This window comes from Chlorocebus sabaeus, chromosome 10 (assembly GCF_047675955.1).
Source record: "Chlorocebus sabaeus isolate Y175 chromosome 10, mChlSab1.0.hap1, whole genome shotgun sequence".
NCBI classification, from domain to species: Eukaryota; Metazoa; Chordata; class Mammalia; order Primates; family Cercopithecidae; genus Chlorocebus; species Chlorocebus sabaeus.
The window spans coordinates 40,024,908-40,045,928 of record NC_132913.1 but is presented as its reverse complement, the minus strand read 5'-3'; the positions used below and the strand labels follow the sequence as shown (position 1 = coordinate 40,045,928).

General features: G+C 36.4%; 1 protein-coding gene across 2 annotated transcripts in view; it reads right to left on the bottom strand.

Annotated features, from left to right (window-relative positions):
* ARL6IP6 (ARF like GTPase 6 interacting protein 6) overlaps positions 1-21,021 on the bottom strand; it is a 42,599-nt gene that overhangs the window by 1,156 nt on the left and 20,422 nt on the right. The window lies entirely within an intron of this gene.

The following is a 21,021-nucleotide window of genomic DNA, read 5'->3' as shown; positions in this document are numbered from 1 at the left end:
TAAAAAAAGAATATTGGACATCTGCAGGATAAACAGTAGATAGCTCTTATTAAGTTCTATGTCAAACTGTACTGGTTAACAAATATAGTTGTTTCGATTTCATTACTGATGAGTAATGCTGAGTTTCATCCCTATATTTCTTTACTGTGTTTCATTGTCACTGTGTGTAGCCATAACCTAATTCTAAGGTATAAGTTTTGTTATTTTACAAACAGTTCTTTCATTAATTAGCAGTGTGTTTCCCTGCTGTCTGTTCTTACTTTAACTTAAAATACATATTATTTCAAGTATTTGTTCTGTTTGCACCACTTTTAGGTTATATGAAGGAACTCCCTATGTCATTTATAGATATTTCAGCTATAAATCTAACAGGTTACTTAACTGAAGTGCTTTTCAATGAGTTCTTAAGAATCAGCAAAGACACATCTCTTTTATGATTGCTAGGAGTGCCGACGAGTTTAATAACTTTTATGAGCATGATATGCCCTGACATTTGTTTCCTTTATCTTGTAACAATCTTACAACAGTTTTTCCCACTAACTGTATTGCAATAATACTATTTGCTTATCCTAATAAGAATGAGACATACTAAAAAGAAAAGAAGGTAGTATCCCATTAGGACTCTCTAAAAGGCAGAACAGAATACTCCCCCTTCTGGAGCATAACAAATTGAGGACATACAGGGAGATGTACTAGCAGAAGTAAAAGCCAAAAGACAAAAGCAGTAAGGGCCCCGGACTGAGAGGGTCATAATACCCATATCCTGTCCTCCTTTCCTAAGGAGTAGCCAAAGCCAGAGAAGCACTTAGCTCTGAATTAACACTTGAAGAGCACCTCATAGTGATTCCAGTCGCACAGTATCTGTGACAGAGACTGAAGAAGGTACATTCTTCAAAGGACAGCCCTTTGCATTCATCTGAAGCTACACAGACCCTGATGCTTCCTGACGGTCCCCTGCTCTGTTCCAAAGGAGTTATTATTTACTCTTTTGACTCAACCTTTCTTTACCCAACTAGGGCTAGTCTAAGATGCTTCTCATGTGCTATTAAGGGTTAACCTACCTAGCTATATTACCTATCTACGTCGTAAAAGTTATAATGCTTTGTCCCTTTAAAAAAGAAAGTCCTCAAATATATACTGATGACTAGTGAACAGAAACCTAATCATAAAATTGAACAATCAGCATTATCATTCATCATAAAATATTTAGTGATGATCCGAAAAACTTTTAAATTAATACAGTTCAGTCTTCCATATCAGTGGGTTCCATATCCGCAAAATGAACCAAGCAGGTAAAATATATTTGGAAAAAACAAATACATCAGTACAGAACACGTATAGACTTTTTTCCCTTGTCAAACCCTGAACAATACAACTATTTATAAAACATTTACATTGTATTAGGTATATTATAAATAATCCAGAGATGTTTTAAAGTATATGAGAGGATAGGCTTAAGTTATACACAAATACTAAGCCATTTTGTATGAGACTTTGAGTATCCTCAGATGCTGATACCTGTGTGGAATCCTGGAACCAATCCTTTACAGATAAAGGGGGATGACTGTACTCACCAGATAAAGTTAATCATCAAAAGGTTCCCAGAGTTAATTGTTCTATTTTAGTAGTTTGTGATCCTCACAATCCCACAAAAATAGAAAAAACTTTAAAGTTCAGTTTACTAAGCCGACAACTACAATGTTGGTATAATTGAATTTCACTGAGATGTATATGCTCAAATGTTCAGTGACTTCCTTCCTAAGCAGGCAGAGCAATGCATTTTAATGGCAATGAAAAAATGCTTGGGAATAGTGGTTCCTAGTCTTTCTGTCATCTCAAATGTACCATATTCCCACTGGGAACACTGTAGCAATTGTCACAGACTACTGTTAGGCAAAGGACTTAAATCTTTGAAAAATCACTTCATTTAAAGCTTCTTTTCAAAATATTCACCATGATTTTCCTCTTTGGAGGAAGACACAGACAGTCCCTGCAGGCTTTCTCTCTTGTGACTCTAATTTGTGATCTCTAAAGTCTGTTAATAAAGACTGAAGAAATTATGGTTCCCCTTGGTCAAAACTCTATAGAGGACTTGTTTAAAAGTGACTCAAGTAAAATGAAAATATTATCTTTAATTAATGAGTTTAATATCTTCAACAAATGATAATTAAATAGTATGTCTACCTCATCCTATCTATATCTATACATGCATTTCACTTTTTAAATCAAAGCACACTAGTAAAATGCAAATGTCTAACATTTGTATACAGTTCAATGAATTTTTACTGTGGTAGACTCTCATGTACTCACCAACCACATAAAGATAGAGAACGTTTCTGGCATCGCAAAAAGCTCCCTTTTAAATATTCAACTTAATCTCCTGCAGATCTTGAGGTAACTGCAAAACTGAGGGCTGTCACCAGGATTAGTTTCACTTGCTCTTGAAACTACATCTACACGGCATCATACAATATATATTTTTCTGTGTCTGGCTTCTTTTGCTCAGTACTGTCTTTGTGAGATTCATCCATGTTGTACGTAGTATTAGTTTGTTCTTTTTTACTGCAGTATATAGCAACATGTATTTACTGATTTTACTACTGATGGGTGTTTCCAGTTTGGGGCTCCTATATATAGAGACACTGTGAACATGTTTTCGGTGGGTGGTGGGCATCTGCACTTATTTCTCTTGGATAGATCCTAGGAGTAAAACTGCTGAGTTATAAGGTAGATATAAATTAGGCTCTAGTAGAAAGCATGAAACATTTTCCCCAAATAGTTGTACCAATTTATATTCCACTAGCAATGTATGAGTTTAAGTTGTTCCACATCATCATGAACACTTCATATTATCAGTGTTTTAAATTTTAACCATTTTAGTGGGTCTGCAGAGTATGTTGTAGTGGTTTCAATATTTATTTTTCTGACAACTAATGTACTTACTGACCATTCAGAAAGCCTCTTTTTTGATGCTTGTGTTCAAAACTTTTTCTCATTTTTTCTATTGGTTTATAGAGTTCTTTACATATTCTAGATACCAATCTTTTGTTAAAGATATATGTTGTGAATAATGTTTATGGTGTGTCTTTTTTTACTCTCTTAAGATCTTTTGATAAACAGAAGTTCTTAATTTGAATAAAGTCCAGTTAATATTTTAAAAAATGGCTAGTGCTTTTGGTGGCTTTTTCATTAAATTTTTGACTACTCCAAGGTTATGAAGATACTTGGTATCTTAATAAGGTTTTACTTTTCTTCTTTTGATATTTAGCTCTATAATTCATCTCAAATTAATGTGTATTTTTTGTGTTACAGGACAACTGAACACAAAAGAATGAATTTGGTCCTCTACCTTACACAATATACAAAATATACTCAAAATGGACCAAAGACCTAAATACAAGAACTAAGACTATAAAAGTCTTAGAAGGAAACATAGGTATAAATCTTCATGACCTTGAATTAAGCAACAGATTCTTAGACATGACACCAAAAGCACAAGAAACTAAAGAAAAAACATAAATTAGACATCATCTAATTAAAAACCTTTGTGTTTCCAAGGACATCACTAAATGAAAACCCACAAAATGGAGGTAAATATTTGCAAATCATATATCTGATAGGGTCTACTATCTAAGATATGAAATAACTCTTATAAGTAAAAAATAAAAAGACAAAGAGTCAAATTTTTAAAAGGATTTGAATTTTTAAATTCAAATTTTTAAAAGGATTTTAAGAGGATTTGGATAGACAATTATCCAAAGAAGATATACATACAAATAGCCAACAAGGACATGAAAAGCTGATGATGCTCAATGTCATTAGTTATATGGAAATGGAAATCAAAACCACAAGAGATACTACGCATCATACTCACTACTTGGATGGTTATAATTAAAAAAAAGAAAAAGAAAACAAGTGTTGGTGAGGATGTGGGGAAATCAGAAGTCTTATACATCGCTGGTGGGAATGTAAAATGATACAGCTGCTGTAGGAAACAGTTTGGAGGTTTCTTAAACCCAACATATGACCCAACAATTCCACTCTAGGTATATATCCAAGAAAACTGAAAACAAGTTCACACAAAAACTTGTACCTCAGTGTTCATAGCAACATTATTCCTAATAGTCAAAAAGTAGAACTACCCAAATGTCTATCAACTGATGGATAAAAAAATGGTATATCCATATGGAAAATAATTCAGCCTTAAAAAGGAATGAAGTACTGACATATGCCACAATGTGGACGAACCTTGAAAACAGTATGCTAAGTGAAAGGAGTAAACAAAAAAGAATACATTAAAAAAAAAAATATGTATGATTCCATTTATATGAAATGTCCAGAAAAAGCAAATCCATAGACAAAAAGTAGACAATGGGTTTCCAGGGGATAGAGGGAGGGGGAAATGGTGGAGTGATTGCTAATGGGTATGGGGTTTTCATTTTGGAGTGACAGAAATGTTCTAGAATTAGAAAGCAGTGATGGTTGCTGAATATTGTTATTCAGTAGTTTTTAGTGAAAATATTAAAAACTACTGAATCATTTTAAAAGAGTAAAGTTTTATCCTATGTAAATTATATCTCAATGAAAAAAAAAAACCACTTTACTGTCAGACATTAAAAGAGAACCCGGGGCCGGGCGCAGTGGCTCACACTTGTAATCCCAGCACTTTGGGAGGCCGAGGCAGGCATATCACGAGGTCAGGAGATCTAGACCATCCTGGCTAACACAGTGAAACCCCGTATCTACTAAAAATACAAACAATTAGCCAGGCATGGTGGTGGGTGCCTATAGTCCCAGCTACTCAGGAGGCTGAGGCAGGAGAATGGTGTGAACCCGGGAGGTGGAGCTTACAGTGAGCCGAGATCGAGTCACTGCACTCCAGCCTGGGAGACAGAGCGAGACTCTGTCTAGGAAAAAAAAAATAAAAAAAAAGAAAGAGGACCTGAATGAAGGGAGGTATCTATCATAACGTGGAAATACTCACCACTGTAAAGGTGTCAATTTCTTTCTTTCTTTTTTAAATAAACACCTATAAAGTCAATGAGATCTCAGTAGTAGTTCAATAGGATTTTTCTTGGTAGAAAATTGACATTTTGTGTTCTCACTCACAGGTGGGAATTGAACAATGAGAACACTTGGACACATGAAGGAGAACATCACACACCAGGGCCTGTTGTGGGGTGGGTGGAGGGGGGAGGGATAGCATTAGGAGATATTCCTGATGTAAATAACGAGTTAATGGGTGCAGCACACCTACATGGCACATGTATACATTTGTAACAAACCTGCATGTTGTGCACATGTACCCTAGAACTTAAATTAAAAAAAAAAAAAAAAGGAAATTGACATTTTGATACTCAGTTCAACCGATACAATAAATGTGCAAAAAGAATAAATATTCTAAAAATTCAAATAATAACCTACAATCAAAGTAGTTTTAAAAAAAAGTAAACTGATGCAGAAATAAAAGAGACATTTGAATAGACTACAGACTACAGGATCTAAAAACAGATCTATGTTTCTGAGTGTATGTATGTGGGTGGTGTTGAGGAGATGTTTTACCAATAAGGCATTTTTAAGTCAGAGGAACAAAACCTACAATTATTTCTTTACAGTTTCTTTCCTCCTTATTCCTAAGAATCAGTTTTTTATTAAGCAGTATAGAAATAATCAAGATTCAGCTTATTTTCAAAAGAGGTGTCATATCTACATGGAGTAAAAAGAATGGTGGCTTCCTTTCAGTCTTCTGCTTTTATTTTTTTTCTTTTTGAGACAGGGTCTCACTCTGTTACCCAGGCGGGACTGCAGAGGCATGATCATGGCTCATTGCAGCCCCCACCTCTAGGAGCTCTGGTGATCCTCCCACTTCAGCCTCCCAAGTGACTGGTGAGGCAGGAGAATAGGGTCTAGGGGCAGGGAATCTGAGGCCAGTCTGTGCTAACTTCCTAAAAGAGAAACACCAAGGTCTGGGGGCAGGGAATCTAAGGCCAATTTGTGATAATTTCCTAAAGTTCAGTCAAAGGGAAAACACCTGGGTCCAGGACAGGGAACCTAAAGCCAATTAATGCACACTTCTTAAAGCTAAACCGAAAGGAAAAACCCCATCTCCCCACGCCAGAGTAACAAAGGATCAAAGACTATTATTCTCCCTACAACCTTCCCGCTTCCACTACATCTCAGATGGAAAGGGCAAACGTCCTGCATAGGATGCCAATTCACCTCAGCCTTTAATTAGCAAAAGACCAAATCCTTCATCCAGATGAGAGGCAGCCAATAGGGACCTCAAAAGGAGTACTTAAAACCCAGAGAACTTTGTAACCAGACCCTTCAGCCGCTTACTCGGGCCCGATTCCACCCTGTGGAACGCTTTCTCGCTTTAACAAATCCCTGCTGTTGCTGCTTCATTCATGCATTTTGTTCCTTTGTTACTTTGAGGGTTTTGTTCATTTCTTTGTTCAAAACGCCAAGGACCTGGACAACTCACTCAAGGCCTTCCTTCAAGTAACCCTGGCACTACAGGCATGCGCCACCAAACCTGGCTAATTTTTTGTAGAGATATGGTTTTGCCATGTTGCCCAGGCTTGGTTTCAATTTTGTTCAGTTTCATCATGGAGTCTACTATGGATTCCAAAATGGTTCTTATTATTGCAAGTCATGACCTTTTATTTCCATACTCTGAAGCAGGAAAACACTGTTATGGTAACAGAAGGGTAGAGGGGTTTGAAAAGACTGAATGGAGAATATGTAATTTTTGTTCATTGGTTCTTCTACAATTTCATGAAGAGAAACATAAGGGAAAGGAAAGGACCTAATCCCAGAAGAATAAGCCTGATCAGGAGAAGCAACTTACCTTTATTATGTAATTTAGATCAATAAAGCAAAATGACTATAATTTCTGAAATCCTGTGTAACAGTCTAACATGGTGATGGGAATATAAATTAATATAGCCATTATGGAAAACAGTATGAAGTTTCTAAAAAATCTAAAAATGGAACTACCATATAATCCAGCAATTCCACTACTGGGTATTTATCCAAAAGAATGACAATCAGTATATTGAAGAGATACGTGTACCCCACATTTACTGCAGCACCATTCACAATAGTCAAGATACGGACTCAATCTAAGCGTCCATCAACGGATGAATGGATAAAGAAAATGTGGTACATATACACAACAGAATACTATCCAGCCATTAAAAAGAATGAAATACTATAATTCCTGGCAACATGGATGAGTCTGGGGGACATTAAGTGAAATAAGTCAGGCATAAGAAGATAAATATCACAAGTTCTCACTCACATGTGGAAGCTTAAAAAAAAAGAGCTCATAGAAGTACAAAGTAGAATTGTGGTTATTAGAGGTTGAGAACGGTGGTAGGGTAATGGGGAAGAAACAGCAGTGGGTGGGGTGGGGGAGGATAGCAGGAGGTTAGTTAATGGATACAAAATTACGATCAGACAGGAGGAATGATTTCCACTGTTCTATAGCACTTTAGAGTAAATATGGTTAACAATAACTTACTGCATATTTTCAAAAAGCTTTAAGATTTTGAATGCTCACAATACAAAGAAATGATAAATGTTTTCAGTGACAGATACGTTAATTAGCCTGATTTGATCATTATACATTGTATCAAACTATCATTCATTCTGTATTCCACTAATGAATATGATTATTATGTGTCAACTAAAAATAAAAAAAAAAAGTCAGGCATGGGAAAATTGATCAGATAAAAATTAAAAATTTCCATTCAAGTAAAACTATAGCATTATTTATTATTAATACTGCCAAACTTCAAAAGTGGGTAGTGGATAAGATTGCATTACTGAATGAGGTAAAAGATAAAAACAAGAAAAAAAATCCCATGGTTTCAATGGCAACATAATAGAAATGTTGCACTTTGAAGACCTTCCATTTTACTTCAAAATTTACAAGGCTTATATATTTTTTGAAAATGGCATGACTATTTGTGGAGATGTTACTACAATTATTATTTGCATATATAAATGTGACAGGTTAAAACAAATTCACAAAGAAATTCTAAGTTGCTGACATTCTCTCCATATACTTAAATACACTGAATTTTCCTAAAACATTCCTTTGCTTAAAATGCTTTTGTGTTAACTGGATATAAAATGTAAACGAACAGAGCAAACAATATTATTAACAACGCTAAGTTTCCTTAATGATACAAGTTTTGACCCAGGTTTTAACAGGTACAGCAATGGACTGACAGACAAAAGAGGTATCATCATGTAAAGGGAAAATAAAAGAACCCGAAGTGGAACTCCAACTTAAGATTTCGTGCTTATCAGGAGAAAAACTGGATCAGATGAACCTAAGGTCACTTCTATTTCCTTCCTTCCTCCCTCCCTTTCTCTTTTTTTCTTTCTTTTTTTTTTTTTTGATAGTCTTGCTCTGTCACCTGGTCTGGAGTACAGCGGTGTGATCTTGGCTCACTACAACCTCCGCCTTTCAGGTTCAAACGATTCTTGTGCCTCAGTCTCCCAAGTAGCTGGGATCACAAGCGCAGGTGCCACCATGCCCAGCTAATTTTTGTATTTTTAGTAGAGATGGGGTTTCACCATGTTGGCCAGCCTGGTCTGGAACTCCTAACCTCAGGTGATCCACCCAGCACTCCCCAAGTGCTGGGATACAGATATGAGCCACTGTGCCCGGTCTTAGTTCTACATTTCTGTAAGTATTCCAGGTAGCAAGAAATAATCCTAAAAAACACCTCAAAGAGATTATGTACAGTTTTTTACCTATCAAAACAGGTTATTGGTCAACATTACCTGTACTTAAAACTAGAACAATGATGCAGAGGATATAACTACATAAATATTTTAGTCCCAGAGAGTCAATTAAGGAAACCTATCTATGATGAAAATTAATGGATATAATTTAACCTGCTACTTCAACACTGTAAGACGTGACTGTTCATCTGACCATATGAAAGAATAAATAGCAAAATAAATAGAGTACTCAATGGCAAAACCAGAATGTTTCTTCAAGTAAAAGTTAGGATTCCTAAATGTGGATTTTATTATGCTCAGATAAAGTTCTTTTATACTGCAAAACATTTCTGAAATAAAAATGAAAATAAATAAAAAATATTATTCAATAAGTCTAAAACGCGAGTGGAGATGTAGTTACAAAGAAAGGCTCATTACAACAGATCTACTTCCAAATCCTGAAAGATAAGCTATATAGAAGGTATGACCTTTTTCTGATTCTAGAGAATTCCTTTCAATAATAAAAAATTCTACAATGAAGTACTTATGTGGTCCCTGATAGTGGTTAAGAGTTCAAGCTCTATGATTAGATAAACACGGGTCTGAGTGCCAGCCTTGCCTCTTACAAGGAGTATGAAGAGAGCAACATTGTTTGACCTCTTTGACCTTCAATTTCCTTCTCCACACAATGGAAACAAAAATAGAATCTACCCTTACAAAGCTGTTGTGAATACTAGGTGTCTGGCACATAGTAAATGATCAATACATCTTAGCTATATAGGAAAGAAACTTAGCTGCAGAAGAGATTTTTAAAACTTCTCCTGACCATCGACTTAGATTCTCCCTTCCAAGTAAACACCTAAACCTAAACTTGCTTTAAAACCAAAACAAAAACACAAACAATCGTAGTATAAAGGCAAACCCAGGAAATAGATGGAAGAAAGAAATGGGAGAATTACAGGTCTCTCTCTCTCGTGTGTGCGTGTGTGTGTGTGTGTGTGTTTTCTGCTTGATATTACCCTCTTCCTACATAACAACTTCTCCTTTTATAATTCACTGGAGAACCCAGACTTCCATTATTTATATCTAGATTTTATTCTGTGGAAATATGTCTAGCAATATATTTACATTACTATTAAATAGTAACTTGCAAAGTGAATATGTTATAAAAGAATTATATTTTAATTATTTTCATTTTTCAGGAATGGAATACATATAAAATACAAGATTCAAATGAATTCAATGACTTTGGCAATTTAAGTGGCTATATTCTTACATCTTGAAGCATAAATTAAAGTACTGAATAAGCAACTTCCAAAAATCCAAATAAATTACCTTAAAAAGAAAAAGAGACAGAATAACAGAACTGAGCAGGTCTCTTGTCATGTTTCAGGTTGTTTAATTGTTTTTATGCTAGTTTTGGTTGATCTGAACTGAATTTCTATACCACAGTACTAAATACCAGACTCCACTCTGTTAGAATAATTGTTCCATGCCCTATTTATTCCTGTATTTTCTTTCCCTCGCAGGTATTCCCACATGTCAGAGATGCTTTTATGACAGAACTCTTGTAATTTAAAATAATAACTTCATTTTCAGCTGATATTGCTTTAAGCAGAAAGCTCTCTGTGCTTACCAGAATAAGAAGTTATGTTAAAGGCTCATATATAGACCCAACTGACTATTTGTTTCCATGTCTGACTGGCTCAGAGGGAGAAGGCATGAGCAAGATGGTACTAATCTATTCCCCTTTCACACATCTGAGCTGCCTTTGATTTCTCATTCTGTCCCTAGCCCAGGAATCTCTAATTCCTGAAAGTTTTTAAGCTGTATATAAGCTTTGTTTGGAGTAACTACCAGTTAGTTCTTTATCTGGAATCAAAAGATCTTAACACTAAACCTAAAGCTTGAAAAACAAACAAACAAAAACAAGCAACACTATATTTTATTAACTTAAAAAGCATTTCCTTTTTAGAAACATAAAACTACATTAACTTTATTGTATCCTTTTGTCCTAAAAATTACTTGTTAGAAATTGCTGAAGAGCAGACAAAGTTGTGTGTATTTCAATGAACTTGACCATTGTTATTTAAGAAATCGGGGTTAGAATTTTAAAGAGAATGCTTCCCTAATTTCACCTCTTTGCTATGTCTCTCATTAAGGAAATAATAACACACATGACTTTGCCTCTTACTTTTTACTCTAAAGTTCTTTATAACTTCCTCAATTCCCTTTTCATTCACCAAGATTTACAGAATACTTGGTATCAGGTATTAAATTACATATGGGAGATACAGAAATGAGTAGGGCTGGATGCGGTGGCTCATGCCAGTAATCCCAACACTTTGGAAGGCTGAGGCAGGAGGATGGCTTGAGGTCAGGGGTTCCAGACCATCCTGAGCATATAGGGAGATTCTGTGTCTACAAAAAAAATTTTAGCCAGGCATGGTGGCTCACGCCTGCCATCCCAGCACTTTGGGAGGCCAAGGTGGGTGGATCACTTGAGGCCAGGAGTTTGAGACCAGCCTGGTCAACACGGTGAAACCCCAACTCTACTAAAAATACAAAAACTTAGCTGGGTGTGGTGGCCTGTAATCCTAGCTCCTCTGGAGGCTGAGTCAGGAGAAGTGCTTGAACCCCAGGGGGCAGAAGTTGCAGTGAGCCAAGATCATGCCACTGCACTCCAGCCTGGGTGACAGAGTGAGACTATCTCAAACCAACAACAAAAAATAAAAATTAAAAAAAAAAGAGAGAAAAGAGTAGGAGTCAGTATTGCCTTCGAAGATAACAAAATCTAGTGACATAGTAGACTAACTTTTGCAGGCAGTATTACTGGAACATAAAGGAGCCATTCAGCTTGTAGAAGAGGAGAAAAAATTTCAAGGAAGAGCTAATACCTAAACTAAAATTGAATATGAGGGATTTAGTGTTCTAAACACCTAACAGTATGCCCAGAAGCAAGAGACAATGGAGAGTACAGGAAGGTCAACAGTTTAATATGATCAGAATGAAAGACTTAGAAAGCTAGCTCTCTCCTCACTGGAGTTTAGTCATGGCTATACTATTCACAGGACTACTTTAACCTACCAGAAAATCTAATTCTCAATCTTTAAAATGAAGACAATAATTCATTAGTGTTCTTATAAAAACTAAATGAGATAATATTAACAAGCACTTCTTGGCTGGGCGTGGCGGCTCATGCCTGTAATCCCAGTGCCTTGGGAGGCTAGGGCAGGAGGATTGCTTGAGCTCAGGAGTTCCAAGACTGGCCTGGGCAACTTAGTGAGACCCTATCTCTACAAAATAAAAATAAAAATAAAAAACTTAGCCAGGCATAGCAGCACTCGTCTGTAGTCCCAGCTACTTGGGAGGTGGAGGCAGCAGGGTTGCTTGAGCCCAGGCAGTTGAGGCTACAGTGAGCCATGATTGTGCCACTCTGCACTTCAGCCTAGGGCAACAAAGCAAGACCCTATCTCAAAAAATAAAATAAAATAAAATAAAATAAAATAAAATAAAATAAAATAAAATAAAATAAAATAAAATAAAAATAAAATCCCAGGATAAATAATCATTATCCAAGAAAAGATAACTGGCAACTTGTCGTAGTCCATGCTCACACTTCTAGCTCAAAAACCCTTAAGAAAACCTCTGACACTCTATCTGCTTTATCATCAGACATATCTGTTGCTTTAGTAAACTTACACTTATTGCCTATGGGGTACCATTGTTTTTACTCCATTTTAGAGATGAGGAAGTTATAGCTTGGATACACTAACTCACTTGTTCAAATGTCCTTCTGCTAGGGTAGGGCTGGATTTGGAAGCTACGTCTCCTGACTTCAATACCCTTTTTAATTGTATCAAGCTGCCTCTGGTAATTTATAGGTTATTAAACAAAAAGGGTTCCAAGTACAAAACTGGCAAGCACTGTCTCTCAAGTATTTCTTATCAGTATTGCTCTGGGCATAGGGATACTTGTGCCTTTTCAGCTACTCATTTATAACACTGTAAATAGCACAAGCAAGAGCAACCTGGCAAGGTGGCTCATGCCTGTAATCCCAGCACTTTGGGAGGCCAAAGAAGGTGGATCACTTGAACCCAGGAGTTTGAGACCAGCTTGGGCAACATGGCGAAACCCCGTCTCTATAAAAAATACAATACAAAAATTAGCCAGATGTGGTGGCGCATGTCTGTGGTCCCAGCTACTCAGGAGTCTGAGGTGGGAGGATCGCTTCAGCCCAGGAAGCAAAGGTTGTAGTCAGCCAAGATCATGCCACTGCAATCTAGCCTGGGCAACAAAGTGAGAATCTGTCTTTAAAAAAAAAAAAAAAAAAGGCTACAAAGCAAACACTCATTAGCTGTATCACTTTATGAAAACAAAACCAATAGTTAATACAATTTCTTAAGAGGATTTTGTTACATCTATGTACATCTCCATTCAGAACAGTAATGAAATATATCTTACAAGATATGCATGTACTTTAACCCTTTACTTCAAGAAGTTGCAGTGCAATGCCATCAATATATTCATTAATAGTGACAGCACTGTAACTGATGGCTCTGAATAGTCCCCAGATAATGAGATTTCATGATACTCAAATATCAAGGCCAAGTTTCTGATCCATCTCTTTTGTCAGTAGCCTTTCTCTCCTACTGCAATTAGCCATCTGACATCTGTTTCATTAGTTCATGGAAATAAAGAATCTGATTTGACAAAGAGGCAGCTCTCCAGAATCTGTTATCAAAGTAGTAGAGTCACTTCATTGTGCTCAATGTTAAATCTAGTCTGCATGGAAAAGAAATTTCTAATTTGACTACTAACTAACCCACTGTTTTTGATCTCCAAGGCTTATATATCTGCCCGTCAAGAACCTGTAACACTTGTATATTATTTTATGCTAAAGATGTCCACAGATACTTATTTCCAAGGAGGAAAAGTCAATGCTTATATTTAGTTATGAGGATAGGCTAACTGTATTAAAGAAAATCGAGTGCTGCTGGAAATTTCAAATTTCAAGCAATTCAAGCAAAAATCAACTTGTTCCCTTTTCTTGAATTGCATATTATGATTTAACTGTTTTATTTGTTCTCTATCTTCATAACCCTCAATGTGAAGAAGTCAGAGAAAACTCTAATAATAATATTTTAAAGACCCAAATTAATGTTGAATAGAAAAGTAATATTATAATACAGGATGCCAATCCTGAATCCTGAATGTTCCAGGAAATTCGCGTGTCAAAGTATTTTACTATCTGTTGCTCCCTACTACAGTTAACAACATGCTCTCACACACAAATGTTAGCATCTAATTACATACAGAACACTTTACATAGAAAGTAACACATGTAAAAGATTAACAGATCACGTTACTCTCTCTAAAATAGTTAATAAAAACAATTTACCAAAAATTAATTCAAACTAAAATTAACTTGTTCCCTTTTCTTTCTCACTTATAATTTATTTTGCAGATTCCAGATTGCATTGTAAGGCAATACAATTTTTTTAAACAAGGATGCACATAATGTTACATTAAATAAAAATTAAATTAAAAGCATATTTTCTAAAATTGAGTGTATGGTATTTATCAAATGTTATTTGTGGTTGGAAGAAGAAGAAATAGAAAGACAGATAATTCATAGTGATCAGACAATAAAGACTGATAGCATGAGGAAGGTAGCAGATACCCTTTGATTTGTATATTAACTGTGAAATAATGCAAACTGCCAATCTAATCTCATGGATTATATTTTAAGCAGGCATTTGTGAAAAAAAGACACCACTCTTTACCTTGGCATATGCCTAGAAATCATGATATAACACTAGTAACTGTGAAGTTTCCCTGCATTTTGACCATGAACTCTGTATCAAATAAGCCATACAGGGTTATTTGATAAACACAACCAATAATACATCGAAAGAGGAGATACCAAACTTCAAACTTCTCTAAAAATATAAGAGTAAATTTATGTTGACTTTTATAAAATAGACATTCAACAGTGTCTTCCAATCTGCCTAGGAAATGCACAAATGTAATTATTCAAAGGACACCTGAAGAACAAATACTGTAACTTAAAACTGAGTCTAGTTATAATAAAAATATAATAATTTTGCTTGACTTCTAATAATTCAAAATGACTATCTGTGAGATGACTTTGAAGGCTTTGGTCTCTTTTAAAAGCTATGTAGGAAAATTTTAAATGATGCCTTTAAAAAAATATTTTTAGCATAAACATAGATATTTAAGGTCATTAAACTGAACAAAGAGTTGTACTCAAGGTAGAGATTTATTTCCTTTTTTTTTTTTTTTTTGAGACAGAGTCTCGCTCTGTTGCCCAGGCTGGAGTGCAGTGGCCGGGTCTCAGCTCACTGCAAGCTCTGCCTCCTGGGTTTACGCCATTCTCCTGCCTCAGCCTCCCGAGTAGCTGGGACTACAGGCGCCCGCCACCACGCCCGGCTAGTTTTTTTGTTTTTTTTTTTTTTAAGTAGAGACGGGGTTTCACCGTGTTAGCCAGGATGGTCTCGATCTCCTGACCTCGTGATCCGCCCATCTTGGCCTCCCAAAGTGCTGGGATTACAGGCTTGAGCCACCGCGCCCGGCCGAGATTTATTTTCAAAACAATTCAGTCTATGCCCCCAAAAGACTCATATTCAGTTATAAGATTCAGGATAAGAAATCTCTTAGCATAGAAGTCAATTGAAGATTTAAGAACTGAGACATGCTCCAAAAACTACAATGCTGTGACTGCAAGACATGTTATTTCTATAGCATATCTCAAAAGAGAGAGAAAATCATTTAAAATCAGTTTCTCACTAGATGATTCAACAATCCAAGCTTTGGATTCAGATATCTAATTCACCAGAAATCTTACTTTTATATACCTTTGATCAGCATAAGCTAGTAATCTGAAATTTTCAGCAATACTTTATTTCCATTTACAGAGTTGGCCTATCCTCATAACTTTAAACACAAGCATTGATTTTTTTTTCCTCCTTGGAAAGAAATATCTGTGGATATCTTTAGCATAAAATAATAGACCTATTAAGGAGCTTTCTTGGCATAGTAACTCCCATCACAATAATTTCAGCTACGGAAATCATTACATGCTAGGGGTACTTGCCACTGTATTCTGTATACTTAGGTTATGCAAATTAACTAGATTTAAAATTAATAAACCAACTTTACTTGCCAAGAATGACTTATTTTGGAATCCCCAGGTTTTGTATTCCTACAATGTTAATGTCCTACTGTGAAGGTTCAGTATGTGCTGTTAAATTTGACGTTTGATCTAAATAGTGAACGTTTTTTCATGTCAGCAATAAGACGCATCACTCATGTTATCATTTTTCCACTAAACTTACTACTATAGAGTAACATTTCTATCCTAGATGTGACATTTATTATCAGAGTGGTTTTTACTTCTAGCACACTGAATAACTATGAACCTGCAGCTACATACTTTCACCACTAGATGAAGCTTGAGCATAGGTGATGTGAAATGTGGAGTGCAGTCTTAAAGTGGAACACAGGTACTACGAGAAGACAATGGAGAAGACAGAGAAAGTTTGATGTTAAGAACAGATTTTGATTCAGCAATATTGTGGGGGCAAAACTGCCACATAGCAAAAGCTCAGAATGCCTGTTAATCACCAATAAAATGATGCTATTTCAATTAGTGAAATTCCTTTTACTGATGATTAATTTCATAATGCAGAAGAGATAAGTTAGCTAGCACGGTGGAAAAAAATAAACATAGAGTCAGTTGCAAACTATGTTACTTGCAAATTACTTGACTTTGTGCCAGTGGTTTAAACTTCTGAGACTTGGTTTCTTTATTAAAAAATGGAAACACCAGACTAATAGTAAAACCTAAGAGATGGGTGGCTTAGGAGGGCATTAGTTCCCCCATAATGTTTAATAGGACTCTCTTAAGACATCCCTAGAAATCCTAGAATATTAGCTTAAAAGGTATACTTGTTCAGGAAAACACACTGTAAGGCACAGCTAGTATCCACAACTAATATTTTCCCAATCAAAAGGACTTAAAAGTTCTGCTGCCACTGGCCAAGCCTAGAACGATCCCCAAAGTTCTTTTTTATTTTTATTTTTAAAGAGCGTATCTTGCTCTGTCACTGAGGCTAGAATGCAGTGGCATGATCATAGCTCACTGCAGCCTTGAACTCCTGGGATCAAACAATCCTGCCTCAGTCTCTGAGTGGCTAGGAATACAGGCGCATTTCACCACACCTGGATAATTTAAAAAATTTTTTGTAGAGGCGGTGTCTCACTATGTTGCCCAGGATGGTCTCAAAGTTCTAGGCTCAAGCCATCCTCCCACCTTGGCCTACTAGAGTGCTGGGATTACAGGCATGAGCCACCATGCCCAGCCCATGATTCTTTAAAGTTCTAGCTTTTCTTTGTATGCAGTATTTTTCCATGGGTAGGTAACATAGTGAGATGCATTAACTCCTGAAAACTATAATTAAAGCTAATAACCAAAATGTTAAATACTGACTATATATACACTGTTATATTTGTCTCTTGGAAATCACTCACAAAACCCAGACAATGAACAGGGAAAAGTGATGAGAAATGAACTGGAGATGTTGAGTAGGTAGTGTAGAAGAAGCAGGATAATGAATTATAACATAGTCAAAAATGGGAATGCCTATTTAGATACTCCCCAAAATCTAAACTTACTGCCTCTGCCTCTTGTTCTTTAACACTGTTAACAAACCTTTAATAACAACCAAGACAAGACTTTCTATCCAGTCTACTGGATTAAATACACCAAGAAAAGGATAGCTTACTAATTGACAAGTTTATATATGTGATATTGCAGTATATCTTTTAACTTAGCAAAGTGGAATACATGGAACCATCTTTCCAAAAAATATACCTGTTGAAGTCCATTAAGTACCTATCCGGAAATATATCTTGCAAAGTTCTCTATCTTGTATTTCCTAAACATCTTGTGCTTATGTAAAAGTGAAAGTTGCTGAGATTTATCTAATAAATATATAACAGTAAACATAAAAAGATTTTAATATAAGAAAATGCTTTTATTTCTGATCTCAACCTCTTCTTATGAATTATTGATCCAAACTGATGATTTCATTACATATGTCACCTAATATTTACTAAACAGTAATGAATGTTACTTTTATTCTTCCTCTGAGGGGTTTGTTTCTAGGGAAACACAATTGATAGTCACAGTAAATATGGTCTTCTCAAATGGTTTTCCCACTTCAACTATTCTGTTTAAAAAAACAAAACAAACCAAAACCCAGGTACTTAAGTCTGCAGAGATAGCAAAAGACTACTATTTTAACAAACCAGCTAGATATGATTTACTCTCTTACAAAAAACTATATACATTGTGATCCCAATTTCGATTTTTTAAAATATGCATAAAGAATGGAAAAATATACATTAAAATGTCAGCAGTAATTTTCCTTATTTCCATTTTTCTTTTTCTTTTTTTGGAATTTTCAACAAAGAATGTGAATTACTTTTATATAATTAGGAAAAATGCTTTCATTAACATTATTGCTTATTTTAGGTGAGAAAACACATAACCTGTCACAAAGATATTTTTATAAAAGTATGATGTCGCACATTGATAAAATATATCAATTTGATTTCAAAGAAAATATTAAGTCTGAAGATTTCAACTTTCTCAAAATGCGGAGTTGTTTCCCTGTACAAGGACTCACTCTACTGGTGACATAGAGAATATACTTAATCTGACATTTCTGAAGTAACTGCATATTTTCCATAAACACTAGAGGGCAGGGTTTTGACGATAAAACTCAACTTCGTTTGTATTTGTGTGTGTGTAAATATTTCACTTATATTTGGGTATATATATAATTTATATTTGTATATACGTACACATTATCTTGTACAAATACAAAATGTATATACACATTATTTTGTATAATAAACTCTTGGGCTCAAGCAATCCTTTTGCCTCAGCTTCCCAGTAGCCAGGACTACATAATATATATATACACGCATTATTTTGTATTTATACATATTTATGTGTATATATATTCTGTATTTATATGCAAATATATACACATATACAAACACAAATATAAATACACATCTTTTATATTTTGTATTTATAGAAATGAACGTGTATATTTTGTATTTATTTATATTTTGTATTCATTTGTGCATATACAACATATATTTTGTATACACTTCAAAACCATTTTCAGAGATTAATAAGTACATAATCTAAGGCTCTAATATGACACCATTTCATATTAAAACTGGATCCACTAGGCTGGGTGCAGTGGCTCATGCCTGTAATCCCAGCACTTTGAGAGGTCAAGGTGGGCAGGCTGCTTGAACTCAGGGGTTTGGGACCAGCCGGGGCACGTGGCAAAATCCTGTCTCTACAAAAACACAAAAATTATTTGGCATGGTGACATGCCTATAGTCCCAGCTCATTAGGGGCGGAGGCAGGAGGATCACTTGAGCCTGGGAGGTGGAGGTTGCAATGAGCTGAGATCGCACCACTGTACTCCAGCCTGGATAACAGAACCAGACCAGACCTTGTCTCAAAAAACCCAAAAACAAAAAAACATAATTACTAACTGATATGGTTTGGCTGTGTCCCCACCCAAATCTCATCCTGAACTGCAGTTCCCATAATCCCCACATGCCATGGGAGGGACCTGGTGGAAGGTAACTGAATCATGGGGGTGGTTACTCCCATGTGGCTGTTCCACTAATAGTATGTGAGTCTCTTGAGACCTGATGGTTTCATAAAGGGCAGTTCCCCTGCACATGCTCTCTTGCCTGCTGCCACATAAGATGTGCCTTTGCTCCTCCTTCATCTTTTGCCATGATTATGAGGCTTCCCCTTCCATATGGAACTGTGAGTCAATTAAACCTCTTTCCTTTATAAATACCCAGTCTCAGGTATATCTTTATTAGCAGTGTGAGAACAGATTAATCCAGTAAATTGGTACTGGTAGAGTGGGGTGCTGCTGTAAACATACCTGAAAATGTGGAAGCGACTTTGGAACTAGGTAACAGGGAGAGGCTGGAATAGTTTGGAGGGTGCAGAAGACAAGAAAATGTGGGAAAGTTTGCAACTTCCTAGAGACCTGTTGAATAGCTTTGACCAAAATGCCGATATTGATATGGACAATGAAGTCCAGATTGAGGTGGTCTCCAACAGAGATGCGGAACTTATTGGGAACTGGAACAGAAAAGATGATTTCTGCTATGCTTTAGCAAAGAGACTGGGAGCATTTTGCCCCTGCCCTACAGATCTATGGAACTTTGAACTTGAGAGATGATTCAGGGTATCTGGTGGAAGAAATTTCAAAGCAGCAAAGTGCTTAAGAGTTGACTTGGGTGCTCTTAAAATCATTCAGTTTTGGCTGGGCGCGGTGGCTCACGCCTATAATCCCAGCACTTTGGGAGGCCGAGATGGGTGGATCACGAGGTCAGGAGATCAAGACCATCCTGGCTAACATGGTGAAACCCTGTCTCTACCAAAATACAAGAAGAATTAGCTGGGCGTGGTGGTGGGTGCCCATAGTCCCAGCTACTCAGGAGGCTGAGGCAGGAGAATGGCATGAACCTGGGAGGTGGAGCTTGCAGTGAGCCAAGATCGTGCCACTGCACTCCAGCCTGGGTGACACAGCGAGACTGTCTCAAAAAAAAAAAAAAAGCAATCAGTTGTATTCATTCACAAAGACATGGTTTGGAATTGGAACTTACGTTTAAAAGGGAGCAAAGCATAAAATCTCGGAAAATTTGCAGCCTGACAATGTGACAGAAATGAAAAAACAATTTTCTGAGGTGAAATTCAAGCCAGCTACAGCAATTTGCAGAAACAATGAGGAGCCAAATGTTAATTGCCAAGACAATGGGGAAAATGTCTCCAGGGCATGTCAGAGGTCTTCATAGCAGCCCTTCCCATCACAAGCTGGGAGGCCTAGGAGAAAAAAATGGTTTCACGGGCCTTGCTGCTTTGTGCAGTCTCAGGAGTTGGTACTCTGTGTCCCAGGCGTGGCTAAAAGGGGTCAATGTACGTCCCAGGCTGTTGCTTCAGAGGGTGCAAACCCCAACCTTGGTGGCTTACATGTGTTGTTGGGACTGCAGGTGCCCAGAAGTCAAGAACTGAGGTTTGGGAACTTCCACCTATGTTTCAGAGGATGTATGGAAATGCCTAGATGTTCATGCAGAGGTGTGCTGCAGGGGTGGAGCCCTCATGGAGAACCTCTTTGCTAGGCAGTGCAGAAGGGAAATGTGGGGTGG